Genomic DNA, 16911 nt, shown 5'->3' with positions numbered 1-16911 from the left:
CAGTGCTTTCTTCTTCACAAGGAGGGCATCGATCTGGCGGACAGCAAACATCGATCTGATGACTGAGCACGACAGAAACATGAGCTATAAGGTGCGCGGGCTTTGATCAGGCGATGGTGGCGGAGCTTCCGCACACACGATTCTCAACGGCGATGGAAATTGGACTCCGATGAACGGCGGTGGGGCTCAGGTGGAGGAGTAAGCAATTTCGTGCGGATGGAAGGAGCGAGAGGTGAGAATCAATGCAGGGAAAAAAATCACACGGGATCGAAGGATTCTGGTGTGACCCCACAGAACTGTTTTTTTATTGCGGAATCGTGCTTGGAAAAGCGCTATCCCCGGGCGGCAGATTAGTCGCCCGTTTCATTCTCTCTCTTCGATTCTCTCTCCTCCATGCATATATTTAATGATAAAAAATGTTTTGGAGCCTGCTGAGTAGGATTACTGTACTTGCTCTAATAGGCTGTGCAGTGTTACCAACTCTCCGGCGTTCTTTGTTTGCACGCACGTTTCCCAAACTGCTAAACAGTGTGCTTTTTTAAAAAAATTCTATAGAAAAGTTGCTTTAAAATCATATTAATACATTAAAAAACTAATACTTAATTAATCATGTGCTAATAAGCCACTTCGTTTTACGTGTACGAGAGATTAACTTCCAACTCACTTTGCCGAACTCAGTCTAAAAAGAGGAGCAACTCTCACTGACACGTAAAATGAGAAGAACCATTAACTCATTAATCAAGTACTAATCATTACAAACTTAACAAATAATTAATTTAATATGATTTTCAAAAGAAGCTTTTATATAGGAAACTTTTATACGAAACATATAGTTTAGCAAACATGCTAACGGAAAACGAGATCGTTGCTCAATCCAATGGCTGAATAGAATAGACTCTAGGGCTGCGTTTGGCTCTTCTAGTTCCCATCCTCTCCTCCCTCGTTTTCCGTGCGTATGCTTCCCAAACTGTTAAACAGTGATTTTTTTTGCAAAAGTTTTCTATAAGGAAGTTGCTTTAAAAAATCATACTAACCTATTTTTAAAGTTCTTTTAACTAATACTTAATTAATCGTGCACTAATCCATTGCTTCGTTTTCCGTACGAGAGATTGAGAACACAGCCTAAGCTTTGTTCAAACCACAAGGTTCTTAACTCATCTCTCATGCGCAAAAAAAGAGCTAACCTATTAGGACATGATTAATTAATTATTAGTTTTAAAAAATAAAAAATAGATTAATATGATTTTTTAAAGCAACTTTTGTATATAATTTTTGGAAAAAACACAGTTTAGTAGTTTATGAAACGTGTGTGTGAAAAATGAGTGAGATGAGTTAGGAAAATAGAGTAAAGGACACAGCATAAGAAGCTAAACCATTGAAATTGAATAGCCAGTGTCCTTATGTTGCGTAATTTGTATGGATATAGATCTCGTAACAGCCCTAACTAATTTTAAAGTTCTGTTCATTTTGTTGTGAATTCCGAAAATCTTGCTTAGCGTTTTAATTCCCATTTTATTGAGTTTTAAAAGTTGTTTGTCGTTCTGTCGCCTTTCCCTTATATTCTTCTTTCCTCGCCACAGGAGCATTTCCCCATCCTAAATCCTAGCGGACAAGTCCGTGTTGCATTCAGACCAAGCTACCAGAATAGCTAATTGGCGACACGTGACGCGCACGGAGAGAGGGGGGGGGGGGGGGGGGCGGCAGACTTGTTTGTATATATACATATACAAAGATGGTATATTTTATATAATACATATATAAAGTTTGTATATGTATGTATAAAAACTTTGTACGTATACATATACAAACTTCGTATACGTGTATATATATATTTTTACACAAATTCTCTCTCTATATATATTTTTGTATATGTATGTATGTACCATACATATACGGTATAGGAGAGAAGACGGGACGCGCGGGCGCGGGGGACCGTGCGGGCGATCGACCTGTCACGTATGAGCGCTCCCCCCCTACTCCCATCGCCGATCCTTTAACTACTTCCCTTTCTTCCTCCCTTTGTTTTCTCCTTTCATCACCCCAAGTTAGAAATTAAAGTCAAAACTTCTGGTTCAATACTTCAATAACACCCCAAGTTGGTTCTTAAATAATGACCTCAGGTTGGTGATTAGGTTTCTTTTTTTTTTAAAAAAAGTAGAAGATGATTTCTGATTAGTAACTAAAAGTATTTAAAGTAAAATATTGTAATGTTTCTCTTTGCTATGTATATTCAAATATACCACATTGTTAACTATATTCGGTCTTTAGTGTGCATTAATTTTCTATTAGAATATAGTGATAATAATATTTAACAAATTTATTATATTGTAAAATGAGAATATATTCTGTGCACACAAACTTTTAACTACACACCGTACACATCAACTAACAAATTTGACCAAAAATTCTAGAAAAAGAGTACATGTACCACAAATAGTACTACACTATGTGTAAAATCTTAACCTTAAATTTATTATATTTTAACTGTAATAAAAAAGATAAAAAACATGACAGATTTAAGAGTATAAATCTATCATAATTTTATTTTTTTTATGTGTATAATGAATTTAAAGATTAGATGTAATAATACTAAAAACACATGTACATTTTTTTCTAGAATTTTTTATGGTATTTTTTAGTTGGTATGCACGATGTATACATGAGAATGCTTATATGCATATGATACAATCCTTTGTAAAAGTGTTACAAAGAAAAAAAAGTCTAGCATATATGTATGTATGTGTGTATATATATATATTATATATGTATATGTATGTATATATATATATAAATATGTATGTGTCTTAACTAACTAAAAGATTAGTAATTTTCCGTTCGTCCTAATACGCTTTCACCCGTCCCCGTCCAAGGTGACGCAAGAGTGGGAGATGGCAACGGCTGGTCCTTGCCCCAGCGTCCATATCCGCTCAGCTTGCTCCCAGTTCGCTTCAGTCCCGCCTTGCGCGTGCTATTCTATCCTGCATCGCACTCGCTCACATCACACCATAATCCATCCCAGCAAGAGGAACCAACCGCATCGAAAATCAAGTTGCCAATAGGAAAATGAGAAAACAAGAACCAGACCATAAAAAGAGAGGCATGAACACACGAACAAAACAAAATCCGAAAATCCCCAAAAACTACTTTAAAAACCCCAATCTTACAAATAAATCAGACCTAAAATAGGCTATAGCTACCCTAGAGAATTCAGAAGATGTGTTGGAGGCCGCTCGGCCACCTCCGCCCCTATCTGCGCCGTCGGAGGGGAGAGGCGAAGAGCTCGTCAACCCACGCCACCCCGATATACGCCACATCGCCACCGTTGAGACCGCTGCTTCGATCTATCGCCACAGCTATCCCTCCCACGGCGTGGGCCCGTCTCCGCCATGGCTTGGCCTACCGTCCGATCTGCACGGCCGCGCGCTAGCCACGCACAGGAGAAGACGGCATGGGCCCAAGCCACCTTCGATCTGCTCGCGGTGGCGGCATCGAGCCCAGAAGGGGAGAAGTGGCGACGGCCGGCTAGGGAAGTGGCGATGTGTGTGGGAAGGGGATCCGACGGAAATGAGTGAGACGAGGGTGCGAGAGCTTCGAGCGGTGGTGCGCCCGTATCTCGAGGAAATAGAGAGCGGCTTCTTTGGTGGGTTGATGGGATCCTGAGGCCTTATCCATTCGGTTGGTTGCTGAGGCCAGCTGTTGCCGTGCATGGACAGGCGGGATTGCGAGCCTGGGACATGTATGCAGGTTCCTGAGGGATGAGGCCATCTGTTGCCGTGCATGGACGGCTGGTTGGGAGCATGAGACGTGTTGATGGGTTAATTAGTACTCCCAACGTTTTACTGCTAATGATTTTAGTAGTATGTTAATTAGCAGTATTATTATTTTAACCATAACTACTTAAAAAAGTCACTTTCCGATCGTCACCGCGTTTTTCACTCCTCGCGTTTTTTTGTTTTTGTCCGTTGCCCCACTGTCCGCTTCATGATATCTGTTTGTATCAGGATTCACCATTGGCCTCCTGTTGGTTCGGACTCTGAATCGAACTCAGCAAAATCAGCTGGGAGGATCCACTAGATTGAAAGTTTGAAACCAACAGAATCGATCATATCACAAAGCAATACATAATGAGAGGATGGGCGGTGGTGGCAGAAGAAGATAGCGAGGAGAGGCGATCACCAGAGGCTCAAGACGCATCATTCCCGTGGCTGCTCCACCGACCCCAGGACACCGATGCCACGGGGCCCTGTGCCAACGGCTCGCGCCGCGTGTCTGCTGAGGAGATGGTCCGGATGCCACCGCCTAGGATTGAGGTCACTAGAGAGGGGGGCTAGATCCGACGGAGAGGGCAACATGTTCCTCCTCTGACCCTCCCCACCCCCACTCACTTCCAGATCCAGAGTCGGAAATGAGGAGGTGCCCTGTTCACTAAGCCACGCAAATCAGAAGTCCCAAAAAAAAAAAAGAAAAGTAAAGGGAAAAAAGAATTACGAGGAGGTGTGTACATCCATAGTTGCCGTCGGATCCGTACATTGAAAGCCGCGGGAGGGTGCCACCACGGCCGCTCGTGGCGGGGAAGGGTGCCGCCGTCCCTGTCGCCGCCGCTGCTCGCAATGGGGGAGGTAGCCGCCGCCACGCCTAGGCCGCGACGTGGGGAAGGCACCCGCCGCCGCTGCTACTCGCGGTGGGAGAGGAAGGAGAACAAATTTAGGGTTAGGGATTCAACAGGGAAATGTTTTATCAAACTCACGAGTGATCCTAACCGATCAATCGAATAAGTCAGTTACCAGCGACGACAACGACGGCGTAGGCAGGCGGAAGAACGGTGCTAGCATAGGGGGACCAATTCCACCGCCGCCGCTGTGGAAGGGGGAGGCAGCGTCCCACGCGCCGAAAGGCATGCCCCGCAGCAGGCATGGGCTCCAGCGGAAGGGACCGAACCCGGGTGCACCCATCGGGGTAGGCGGCGGTGGCGCGCGGGACTTGTCGTTGAAGACGGTGTCTTGGGGAGGATATGTCCTTAAGTCAATTCTTTTCTTTTTCATTAGGATTATGTACTTTAAAATATTGTTTTTTCTATTCATCACAAAAATTTTCATCTATCAACTTCTGTGCAAAACCAATCACTTTAACTGTCATCATTCATTCCTCCCTTGCTATGACCATTGGGCCCACGTGTCATAAGCATCATTCACATCATAAAAATATAAAGTAGATTAATTGTCAAAAACAAACGTGACCTTTTTATCACTATACATATCACCTATGCTTTATAATCATACTTAGGTGTTTTGATAAATCCTTGATATCAAACTTCAGCCACCTAGCTAATACCCGGTGCAACGCACGGGCATTTTGCTAGTGTGTGTGTATATATATATATATATATATATATATATATATATATATATATATATATATATATATATATATATATATATATATAGACACACACATACACATATATGCGATTTTTATGTTTTCGAACTAAATATTTTATTTAAGAGTTTTTAATGACCAAATAATAATGTCAATTGTACGATTAATATAAATATAGAGGGATTAATAATTTTCAAATTTGGCATGATGGGTTAGATCGAAAGTGCGCCATATGTCCATATTTAGTGGATACTATACATGTTAACGCAACGATCAAGTGAACAATGCGAAACTTTTTTTTTTCTTTTTTTACTACTAGCATATAATATATAGCTTGTGCGGGGAGGCTGAATGCCTTGCTTTGCAGACTAGCTATTTAGTTCCAGAATGCAGTCTAAGGGCAAAAAGGAGGAGCAAGACTTCAGAAGCTAAACCACTATGGAAAAGCTGATCAACTAAGCTAGTTGTACCGTACATATAGATAGATGCATGCCCATCATCGTCAGTAGCAGGCTGATATCTTCCATGGTGTCCTTAAGGCATAAGACACATGTTAACAACAGACGCTGCTCTGCGGCTCTGCCCCCCACCCTTGGCTAATCCTAGTCCTGACCAATATGTGAAGAGAACAGAAACACCAAAGATTAGATTAATTTAAGGAGAATATATCAAAGTAAACTAGCAAAGACATAATAAGGATTTCCAGATGCCAAGCATAATGTCATCATGTGGCCATATATGCTGATAATGCAAACTATTTGTTTTATCTATAGAGACAAATTTTGAAATTTGTGCAGAGAGATACATAAGGTAGCTGCTCACTCGATCCATTCGCTATTTCAATCCAACATGGAAACTTAGAAGAAACATATTAATTTGTCTCCTTGATACTCTGTAAACTGTCCGTGGCTCTACGGACTACACAAAAGCATTAACAAAATTGAGAAGGAGATATGTGCTGTCACAAGCTAGTAAATTTTGAACGATCTTACAAATGCCACATTGGTGTATACTACATAACAGATGTCCAGGCCATCTGTAAGTTCGTGTAGCAAAACCGACAAACTATACCAAAGAAAAACACGTGTGGCTAGATATACAAGAAATATGACTTGATAAGTGAGTGAAACATGAAACAATTTCGTAGCGCTAGCCCTATCTGACGGAATACTAGGTGGGTTCTGTTAGATAAAATTAAGTTTGTTAGGATAGACAGGAGGCTTATCTAATCCTGAGTTTGTTGTAACTAGCGATAGCTATAGCGCATGATTATCTGATCTGTAACAATCTCTGTAACAACCACGCTAGGGGTGTTTCCTGGTTCTATATAACACGGAGGCGAGCCTGGAGGAAGGGCATTCGCTTAACTCACATGGTATCAGAGCCTTAAACCCTCCACTCGTTTTTCTTCCTCCAAAAATCCATCCATGGCGTCATCCTCCACCGGCGCTACCCCAACTATTAATGGAAACACTGTCTCTGAGAAACTGACCAAGAGCAACTATGTGCTGTGGAGAGCACAAGTGCTTGCAGCCCTGCGAGGTGCGCAGATGGCTGGCTTCCTTGACGGGAGCACCAAGGCGCCGGAGGCAACCACCGTCATCACCAAGGATGATGGCAAGACCACTGAGAAGGTGGCAACTCGGCGCTACCTCAGTGGGTGGCGCAGGAGCAGCAGGTCCTGAGTTATCTGCTGTCGTCCCTCTCTCGTGAAGTTTTGACCTAGGTGGCAACTCTCACCAAGGCGACGGAAGTGTGGGAGGCTATTGAAAGCCTCTTCGTGTCGCAGTCTCGTGCCAGGGTGATTAACACTCGCCTGGCACTCTCCAACACCAAGAAGGGAAATCGAAGCGTTGCTGAATATGTGGGTAAGATGAAAGCTCTAGATGAAAGCTCTTGCAGATGAAATGGCTTCTGCAGGAAAGGCGCTCGACGACGAGGAACTGGTCTCCTACATCCTTGTCGGTCTCGACTTCGACTACAACTCGGTTGTCACGGCTGTGACCGGCCGTACCGATCCAATCTCGGTGAATGAGCTCTATGGGCTTCTGGTGGGCTTCGAGTCGCGGCTCGAACTCCTCCAGAACGCGTCGCAGGCCTCTGCCAACGCCATGTCGCGAGGAGGGCGCGGCGGAGGACGTGGGCAAGGCGGCAACAACAATCGTGGCGGCGGCTCTGGTCGCGGCCGCGGTGATGGCAAGCCCAAGCCAACCTGTCAGCTGTGCGGGAAGGTTGGTCACACCGTGGCCAAATGCTGGAAGAGGTTTGATCCCTCTTTCATTGGAGAAGAGAAGAGCGCCAACACTACTGCTACATCGAGCTCCTACGGCATCGACACCAACTGGTACGTCGACAGCGGCGCGACTGACCACATCACCGGCGAGATGGAGAAGTTGTCGGTGAAGGACAAGTACCACGGCAGTGAACAAGTCCACAACGCTGGTGGAACAGGTATGGACATCGATTATGTTTGTCATACTACTATATGTACCCCTAAACGCAATCTTTTGCTTAAAAATATCCTTCGGGTCCCTGATGCACACAAAAGTCTTGTTTCTGCCCATTGCTTTACTAGAGATAATGGAACCTTTGTTGAACTTCATCCTCATTTCTTTTTGGTTAAGGATCAGGTCACGAGGACGCCAATCCTGCGAGGCAGGTGTAGAAGCAGCCTCTACCCCTTGCCAACCAACAAGTCCTCAGATCCTTCATGCAAGCAGGCCTTTGGAGTCGTCAAGCCATCGTTGTCCCGCTGGCACAGTCGTTTAGGGCATCCTTCTTTTGCTATTGTTGATCGAGTTATTAGTCAAAATAAACTCCCTGCAATCCGGGACTCTAGTCCCAATTCTATCTGTGATGCTTGCCAGAAAGGCAAAAGCCATCAGCTTCCCTACCCTAAGTCTGTTAGTGTGTCTTCAGAACCTTTGCAACTTATTTTTTCAGATGTATGGGGCCCTGCACCGAGTTCGGTTGGCAATAAAGTTTATTATGTTAGTTTTATCGATGACTTTAGCAAATTTACATGGATATATCTTCTTAAACATAAATCTGAAGTCTTTGAGAAATTCAATGACTTTCAGCATCTTGCGGAACGTCTCCTTAATAGGAAGATTAAATCCATGCAAACCGATTGGGGAGGGGAGTATCAGCGCCTGAACTCCTTCTTTCAGCGTATAGGGATTGAACATCATGTTGCTTGTCCCTACTCTCACCAGTAGAACGGATCTGCTGAACACAAACATCGCCACATTGTTGAGGTAGGGCTCTCTTTGCTGGCTCAAGCCTCTATGCCACTTAAATTCTGGGATGAAGCTTTTACCACCGCAGCATATATCATAAACCGAACCCCTTCTAAAGTGATCAACTATGAAACTCCTCTCCTCCGGCTGTTCAATTTACTGCCAGATTATTATCTTCTTTGCACGTTCGGATGTGCATGCTGGCCAAACCTGCGCCCCTACAATCATCGAAAGCTTGAATTCCGATCCAAGCAATGTGCCTTTCTCGGTTATAGTACTTTACACAAAGGGTTTAAGTGCCTAGATATCTCCACAGGCCGCGTCTATATATCCCGGGATGTTGTGTTCGACGAACAAATCTATCCCTTTGCCAATCTTCATCCAAACGCCGGCGCCCGACTCCGCTCAGAAGTCCTTGTTCTTCCACCTGATCTCCTTCCGCCAACTCAGTTTGATCAAGGGGGTGCAATAGTTAATGATCAACCTATGATTGATGATCCTAACCATACTAATCAAACTGCTGAGACTGATGCAGATAGAGGTGCAGTACAAAATTCTGAGCCCACAGGAGAAAACAACGCCTCAAATGGTGGAGAAACAGAACCGGGTGGCCATGATTTCATGCATGGCATTCGCTTAACTCACAGGTTCATACACAAACACAACTGCCATGGATGATATGTGGACAAACTAAAAGTACCAACACCGTTAAATGATGAAATAACTTGTGTAAACATTGTTCCCCCGTGACTGCAGATACCATGGAAAGTTCTTACCATTTCATATGCTTGGAAGTGATAACGGCGGCGGGAAGCTTCTATATAAGAGAAGGGCATCACAAACAACACGGAGATGCAGCATACGCAGCCTCTTGAGAAGCAATGTCTTAAGCTCCAGTGTGAAACAAGGTATTTCGGTAGGGATCCACCGTGGCGGATAGTGGTCCAGTGGAAACCCTTTTAGGAGTAAGAACCCCTCGGCAGCATTCATAATATCCCATTTGTACCTGGGCAGCAATGGGATGGTCTTATCGTGCCGCCACTCATTATCACCGGCGATGCTGCCAGCTCCAATTGCCTTAGAATGGAGGTCCAAATTGCAATCACCAATGGTAAACAACCCAAGCCTGCCTTCTCCAGCCTCCACAATGGCATGCTGCCCAATTCCAAAGCAGCTCTGAGGGAATTCAACAATGGAAATCTCCATGTCGCGAGCATTGAGCATGAGTAATTTTCCCCTCAAAGAGGTAAACCAATAGAAGCAGCCGTGCGCGTATTGGCGCCGGCACAACGTGAATCTGGGACGGTAGCCGTCGATTGTGACGGCACGCCAGCTCCCGGCGCTGGAAGAGAAGACGAAGACGGCGACCATGGACACATCACGCGTCCAAGCTCTGCACACCACTCCGAATGACGAATCCTCCCCCTCCTCGCCGTCGCCGGCGGATGGAGCGAGGAAATAGTCGAAATGCAGCCGCCTGCAGATGCGGCGGACGTCGGACGTTAGGCCGTCGGGGATGGAGGGGATCCGGACGTACCGCCGGTGCAAAGGGTCGCAGACAAGGACGTCCCCGCCGGGGGCACTGGAGGTCGAGACGAGGAAACGGCCGTCGCGGACGTCAAGGGGGAGCCAGCGGGAGCCGGTGGGTGGGGCGGGGAGGAAGGAGAAGGCGAAGTCGGCGGCCTGCTGGACGGCTCGGGCGGCGCGGCGGAGCGGTGGGGCGGCTCGGCGGGGAGGAACCAGCCGCACGGGCTGGCGAAGTGTCCGATGAGTCCGAGGAGGGGCCGGGCGTGGCGGGCACGGATGCGGCGGAGGAAGGCGCGGCCGGAGATGAGGCGGCGGAACGTGGCGCAGGCGGCGGAGACGCGGGCGTGGTCGGCGGGGTCGTCGAGGCGGAGGAAGATCTCCACCAGCATCTCGTCCGGGAGAGCGGGCGCCGCCGACGGCGAGGCCATCCTGCCGTCGTGGGAAGTGGGCGGAGGTGTTGGGGAATGGATTGTTTTACTCACTCGAGTGGAGAGGGACTCGATTTCGAGTTTTCGACGCCTTGTTTAGTTAAAAAAAAAAACTTTTTCCTAATATTTAGACACGTGTATGAAATATTAAATATAGATAAATTATAAAATTAATTGCACAGTTTGTATGGAAATCGTAAGACGAATTTTTTAATCCATGATTAGCCATAAGTGCTACAGTAAGCCACATGTGCTAATGATGGATTAATAAGGCTTAATAAATTCATCTCGTGGTTTCTAGACGAGTTATGAAATTAGTTTTTTCATTCGTGTCTGAAAACCCCTTCCGATATCCGGTCAAATGTCCGATGTGACAAAAAAAAATTTCGCGAACTAAACACACCCGGAGTTTAGGACCTCACACATGTGTCCACTCTAAAAGTGTTGTTGTTCTCCCCTATAGCTGACCGGAAGGAGATTTTAGACTTTGCCACTCTTTTGAATGACTTTAATTATTTACAATTGTAATTATTAAATTGTTTCTATTTTACCATTTTGGACCGTCAACACACTAAAAGAAACAGAAAATAACCTCACTGCCCCTCGCATCTCCTCTCTCTTCTTCCTCCCTCATCTCTCCTCTCTTCTTCCTCTCACGACGTGAGAATCCCAGGTACCATTGCAGTTGGATGGATGGCGTGAGCCTCTAGGATTTTGCGACGAGGTCATTGACGAGCGAGGATATGTCGAGGCCATCCCGACCATAAGCGAGATACTCATGCTGGTGAGAGAATATACAAGTTGACCTACGTCGGCTCATGCACGGCACCCTCCCTCTCTTCGTATCTCTATTTGCGCCGCTTCTCTCAAGTTCATAGGATCTATGCGAGGTAGAGGGCCTGCAACCGAGATGTACTGCCTTTACCCCAACGACCCATCCGGCGAACCATCAAGCATTGTCGCATCCATCGCTCGTCCTGCTATCTAGCTCATCCATGGCACTAGCCGTCCCTACTGCTTGGCTTGTTCCATGCTGAAGACTGGTTAATGGATCTATAGACTACACTAAAACATTAACAGAGTTCCAAAAGAAATATGTCTTGTCAAACATGCCAGTAACTTTTGGAAGATTTTACAAATGCCAATAGTGTATCCCTTCTTCCTATAAAGTTATCCCCCACTAAGTGCAATTAAGATCCTAAAGCTCAAACCTCAATGATCCACGTCATCATTAATTTACAGCCCTTGGATCGGTAGATTAGATTGCATCTACACCGTTGGATGAACAAAACTCGGGGTCGAACACATTTACTATTGCAACTAGGCCCAGCCCAATCCATCCTAGCACGATTGCACAAGCCACCAACTACAGGCCTCACCCCACGCCGTGATGAGCGTAATCGGCGTCTCCCACTCTCCCCCCACAATCTCTCGATCGCTTCGGCTTCGTATTTCCTCTTCCACCTTCCCCTCCGCCTCACGAGAACACCGCAGCGCCAATTCCTCCGCCAGCACCGCTCCTCAACCGCACCGCGCTTCCTCTCCTCGCTGCACCACCTCCACTCTCTCTTCCTCCCCTCGGAGCGCCGCCTCGCCGCCCGGCTGCCTCCCTCTCCTCGCCGCACCGCCTCAGCGCCTTAGCAACGTCGCCCCTCCGCCATCTTCCCCCGTCTTGCCGCGCCGCTACCCAGACCCAGCACCCATGGATACGTGCGGCAACGGGGAACCAGAGCAGGCGGTCGACCGGCACTGTTGCGGGGCATGGCCGATGCCGATGCCGATGCCAATGCCGGCAGTACATTTATTTTTGTAGGTATGCTACATTATCCAAATGGAAAAAAAATACTGATCCCGTCTCATGTTGTGCTGATTTTTTATCCCAACGCTTCACTGTTTTGTCTTTGTTCAGTTTGATCCCTTCTCCCCTCCGTCGTCACCGCGTCGGTTTATTCTCGACCACGTTGCTCGAGCCTGGAGCAGCGGAGGCACACCTACGGGCTATGCCTGTATCACCATCGCCACGCCCAGGTTCATGCTACAGTACATTAATGTATTTTCTATCTCTCTCCCTCTCGGCCTCTCCACTATAAGTTTATAGTTTACCTGTAGGATGAAGTCGTACGGCTAAATTAATAGCCTGCTACATTTGATCTGTACATATGCACTAACTGCTTGAGAGAAGGCTTCAGTTATTCAGTATGAGAGTGCTAAGAACATCTTCGGTGATGATATTGCATTTTTATACTGCCATGGCCTTACCACTATTGGCAGGTATAGCACAATCTTAATTATATGCATGCTTATGTGATTTGATAATGTTAGTCTGATTGTGTCTATTTAATTTGACAAGCAAGTGGCTTATAGTATGCTTATGCAGTCATATTTTTCTCTATGCAGGTTCATATTTGATTGGATCACATTGAGGGAGTGGTTAAAAATCTGATACCATCACTGTGTGCTATATTGATTTTCAAATCCTTCCCCGGTTGTGTGTTATGATGCTATGAAATATTCTGTTAATGCTTCCAAATAATGGCGGCCGGAGTATGTTTCTTTTTTTTTTTTCAAATATAAGATTGCATTGACAGTGACATGTATTCCATTCTCCTTATCAGCTTCGCATACTCCTACAAATTTATTTGCTTTTGTATAGCATTTCTGTGGCTCCTATGGTTATGGACCATTATTTTCATATAACTGGGCCTCACTACAGTGACACAACCTTTCATATAGCAATATTGTTGTCCATCTTACCCTTTTCACTTAGAATTAGTTACCTTTTGAGATAGATGTTCTAAGTTGGTTTCTGTTGAATGTGTCAAACTAGCTCAAAGTACATTTTCCCATTCACTAATCATTACCTGATGATATGCTTAGTTCAGTACGAATGTTATTTTTGCTCTTTTGAGTAAATGTTATTTACTACGCATTCTGCCCAAAAAATGACGATCATCAAATTTGAGGTGGAAGCTCAAAATTCAATTGGTCAAAAGATGTAACTACGCACCCTGTCTAAAAAAAATTATGCATAAATAACATTATGTTGTTTAACTATCTTACACATTATTTTTATTTATTATTATCATACTGAAGTCCCGCAGCAACGCGCGTGGTTTCACCTAGTACTACAAATGTACAGGCCACTAGTAAGGTTGTGTAACCGATTATACCAAAGAAAAACACATCAAGGTACACATACAACAAATATGACTTTACAAGTGAGAGTGAAACGTGAGACAATTTCGCTCCCTAGCCCTGTCTGATGGAATACTGGGTGCATACACAATTGTCAAGGATGATGAATGAGGCAAGGAATCACACACATGCTTGAGCTCTGCTTCTCCATTGCCTTCGACAGGCTGCCAGCCCTAGCAAGCCATCAAGATTAAGCTACGATGGGGGAGAGAGGGCAATGTTAGTCATGTACATATTGATTTTTGTACAAAAAGTCGGAGGAACTCTAAAGGTTGTTTGGACGCAATGTTATGAGAAGGAACAAAGACAACTTAAGTTGCTAATAAAGTTTTTTTTTTTTGAGCAGAAACGATGGCAGAAGAACTGCCGGAGTTTAATTGAAAGGAGGAAAAAACCAAAAGTATTTACAATCCCATTAAAGGGATAGAAGTTCAGACGAAACTAAAGAACCTCAGGGAGGTTTAAAGGCCATCTTTCGCAGATCTAAGTCCTGCTTTATCAAATAGGCTACTTCGCTAACGGAGCAAGACACGTTTTGGAAAATCCTCCTATTCCTCTCTAGCCAAACGTTCCACCACGTAGTTAATAAAGCACCCCTTAAAGCTTGCTTTTGACTTGAGGTTCCGGAGCTATTAATCTGAACCCAACAAGATGAAACGTCCATCGGTTGGAAAGGAGTGGCCGCTAGATTTTGCCAAGCGTGAACCTGAGACCAAACATCTCTTACAAAAGCGTATTGGCAGAAAAGATGGTTTGTGTCTTCGAACGCAGAAGTGCAGAGACAGCAAATCCAGTTGCATGGCCAGTGTCTTCGAAGTAGGTTCTGTGCTGTCAAAGTTTTTTGGTGGAGGATGAGCCAACCAAAAGAGCGCATTTTGGGTTCAGCCGGTGCTTTCCAGAGAGAATTGAAATCAAAATCTGTGATGGAGCCTTCAAATTGATAGGAGTAAGCACTTTTACTTGTGTAGCAGCCCTCGGCGTTCCAATCCCAGGAAATAACATCAGCGCCCTGAGACAGCTGAACATCTTGTAACATGCCCCCTAATTGCACCAGCTCATGAATTTCTTCAATCGTTGAAAATTGTGTAAAAGAGGCGATCCAGTTGTTTGCTGAAATTTCATCATGGACACTTTTTTGTTTCCGCTTTGCCAAGCGAAAACAGAGGGGTGCAATGTCTTTAGGACAGCTACCTTGAAGCCAATGATCGTGCCAGAAGCTTGTTTTGGCCCCATCCCCTAGTACAATTGTCGTTGCTGCCTGGAATAACCGTTTGTCAGAATCATCGCAAGGCACATTCATACCGGCCCACAGTTTATCTTCGTCTTTCCATTTTAGCCACAGCCAACGGAGCCTAAGTGCCCTGGAGAATCTTTCCAGATCAGGGATGCCCAATCCCCCTAAGAATTTCGGTCTACAGACTGTTTACCAATTAACCAAGCAGCTGCCTGGATTCAAATGATCTGGATCCTCGCCCTTCCATAGAGAAGACCTTCGAAAGCGATCTATTCTTTTAAAGACCCATCTAGGCATATGCAGGGATGAAAGGTAGTGAATGGGCATGGAGCTAAGAACTGTTTTAACTAAAGTCTCATGGCCAGAAGATGTGAAGAATCGACCTTTCCAGGTAGGGAGCCTTGCCCCTATTTTTTCAATCAAAGGAAGGTATTCAATTTTCCTTAATTTGCGAAAGTGAAGCGATAGGCCGAGGTAGCGACATGGAAAAGATTTAACTGCGCCAGGGAAGGACTGCAAAATGGTAACAAGTTGCTAATAAAGTAAACCTACATCTTTCAGTGTCCCATTAGAAGTTCAAGTATAATTCTTTCAAACCATAGACCATTAGGTTTAGTGTCCTGCTTACATTGCCAACAACAGTGTATACATAAAACTGTAGTTATCAATTTAGCCATATGCCTGTATAGTGTATACGACTAAAGGGAATAGAGCGGATAGGTGTTCAGACTTAGACCCAACTTAGTTAACAGCGTTCTTCACACAAAGAGAAAGTATATTTTAGCTAACGAAAAAACCTTATATTCTAGAACGGAAAAAGTATATTTTTGCCGTAATCAGCTGAAATTGCAATAATCCCCAAATCATCGAAATAGCCCGTGCCCCTTTCAAGATGCTTCACAAAGCCAGAATATGGCTTACTTTTATCTAACTGGAAAAATTAGATTGTATTGAAACTTTTACAGAGGAAAACAGCGGAACATGTAAATGTTTAGTCAAGATCCTGTTGATGGTTATTCCTTATGCAATTATCAGTGGAAGTTAATCTTTAGAACATGATGATTAAGGCAAACTAAGCGCGAGATATACCTCCGATATATAAGCTGTCAAGAAATTTCACGGAAAATCTGGCGCGCTGGAGCAGATCAGCATAAAACTGCAGATGATCACTAGTACTAGTTCACTTTTCAGCAGCAAGAGCTTATGTAATTATTATATTATATATTACACACATGAAATAAATAGAAACTTTAATTTGGTGTTGAAACGTGAAAAACATTACCTCAAACCCAGGGATGATATATGAGATTAATCAGATGATCCTCCTTTCGCATCTCTCAAATCATTCCCTCTTGTAATCCTATCCTACGGCAATTGCAGCTCGAAACTATATATACTAGCGCTCCGTGTTGACGCACTATTGCTAGTCTTGATGAGCACATAGTTATATTACGCGTGACTACCTCTCTGCTTAAATATATATGAAATTATTGATTTTATTTGATTGTTAAAGTGCAAGTGTGCAACTTTGGACGAGAATATGTGCTCCATCAGTCCCAAAATACTAGCTAAAATAGTCAGCAATGATTGTATCTTGCAACGAATGGAGTAACAAAATTATAATATAATAAAAGTACTTATAAAGAAAAATCTAATCAAATGGTTTTTTTTTATTTTCAACCTAAATATTTTGAGAGTTACAGTTCTTCAAAATGATAATTTTTTTCTAGATAATTGACATATCATTAAACAATTAAATACATCTGGGCATTGCATCAGAACGTAAAATTCGAACACTTTGACTATTGGTTTCTCACATGATGTGTTGCCCTTTACACCCTCCGTAAAAAAAAAATCTCTAGCTATGAACCTGAATACGTGCGTCTTTAGATTCATAGCTAGAACAAAAAAA

The 16911-nt window shown here is 44.2% G+C and overlaps 1 long non-coding RNA gene, 1 other non-coding gene and 1 pseudogene across 2 annotated transcripts; 1 reads left to right on the top strand and 2 right to left on the bottom strand.

The window, feature by feature from the left end:
• Nucleotides 1-7301: 7301 nt before the first annotated feature.
• On the top strand, nt 7302-7440 carry LOC127753600 (small nucleolar RNA Z247). The gene has a single exon (XR_008012655.1). It is a non-coding gene; the product is annotated as a small nucleolar RNA Z247 (small nucleolar RNA).
• Nucleotides 7441-9378: 1938 nt separating this feature from the next.
• Nucleotides 9379-10602, bottom strand: LOC127753391 (uncharacterized; annotated as a pseudogene).
• Nucleotides 10603-13660: 3058 nt separating this feature from the next.
• On the bottom strand, nt 13661-16384 carry LOC127753246 (uncharacterized). The gene is made up of 3 exons (XR_008012521.1): nt 16282-16384; nt 16089-16155; nt 13661-13960 (listed from the first exon to the last, which is right to left on the bottom strand). It is a non-coding gene; the product is annotated as an uncharacterized LOC127753246 (long non-coding RNA).
• Between the last annotated feature and the right edge of the window lie 527 nt (nt 16385-16911).

Source organism: Oryza glaberrima, chromosome 10, assembly GCF_000147395.1.
Source record: "Oryza glaberrima chromosome 10, OglaRS2, whole genome shotgun sequence".
NCBI classification, from domain to species: Eukaryota; Viridiplantae; Streptophyta; class Magnoliopsida; order Poales; family Poaceae; genus Oryza; species Oryza glaberrima.
Note: the sequence above shows the minus strand (reverse complement) of the source record. Positions and strands in the feature narration are given on the sequence as shown.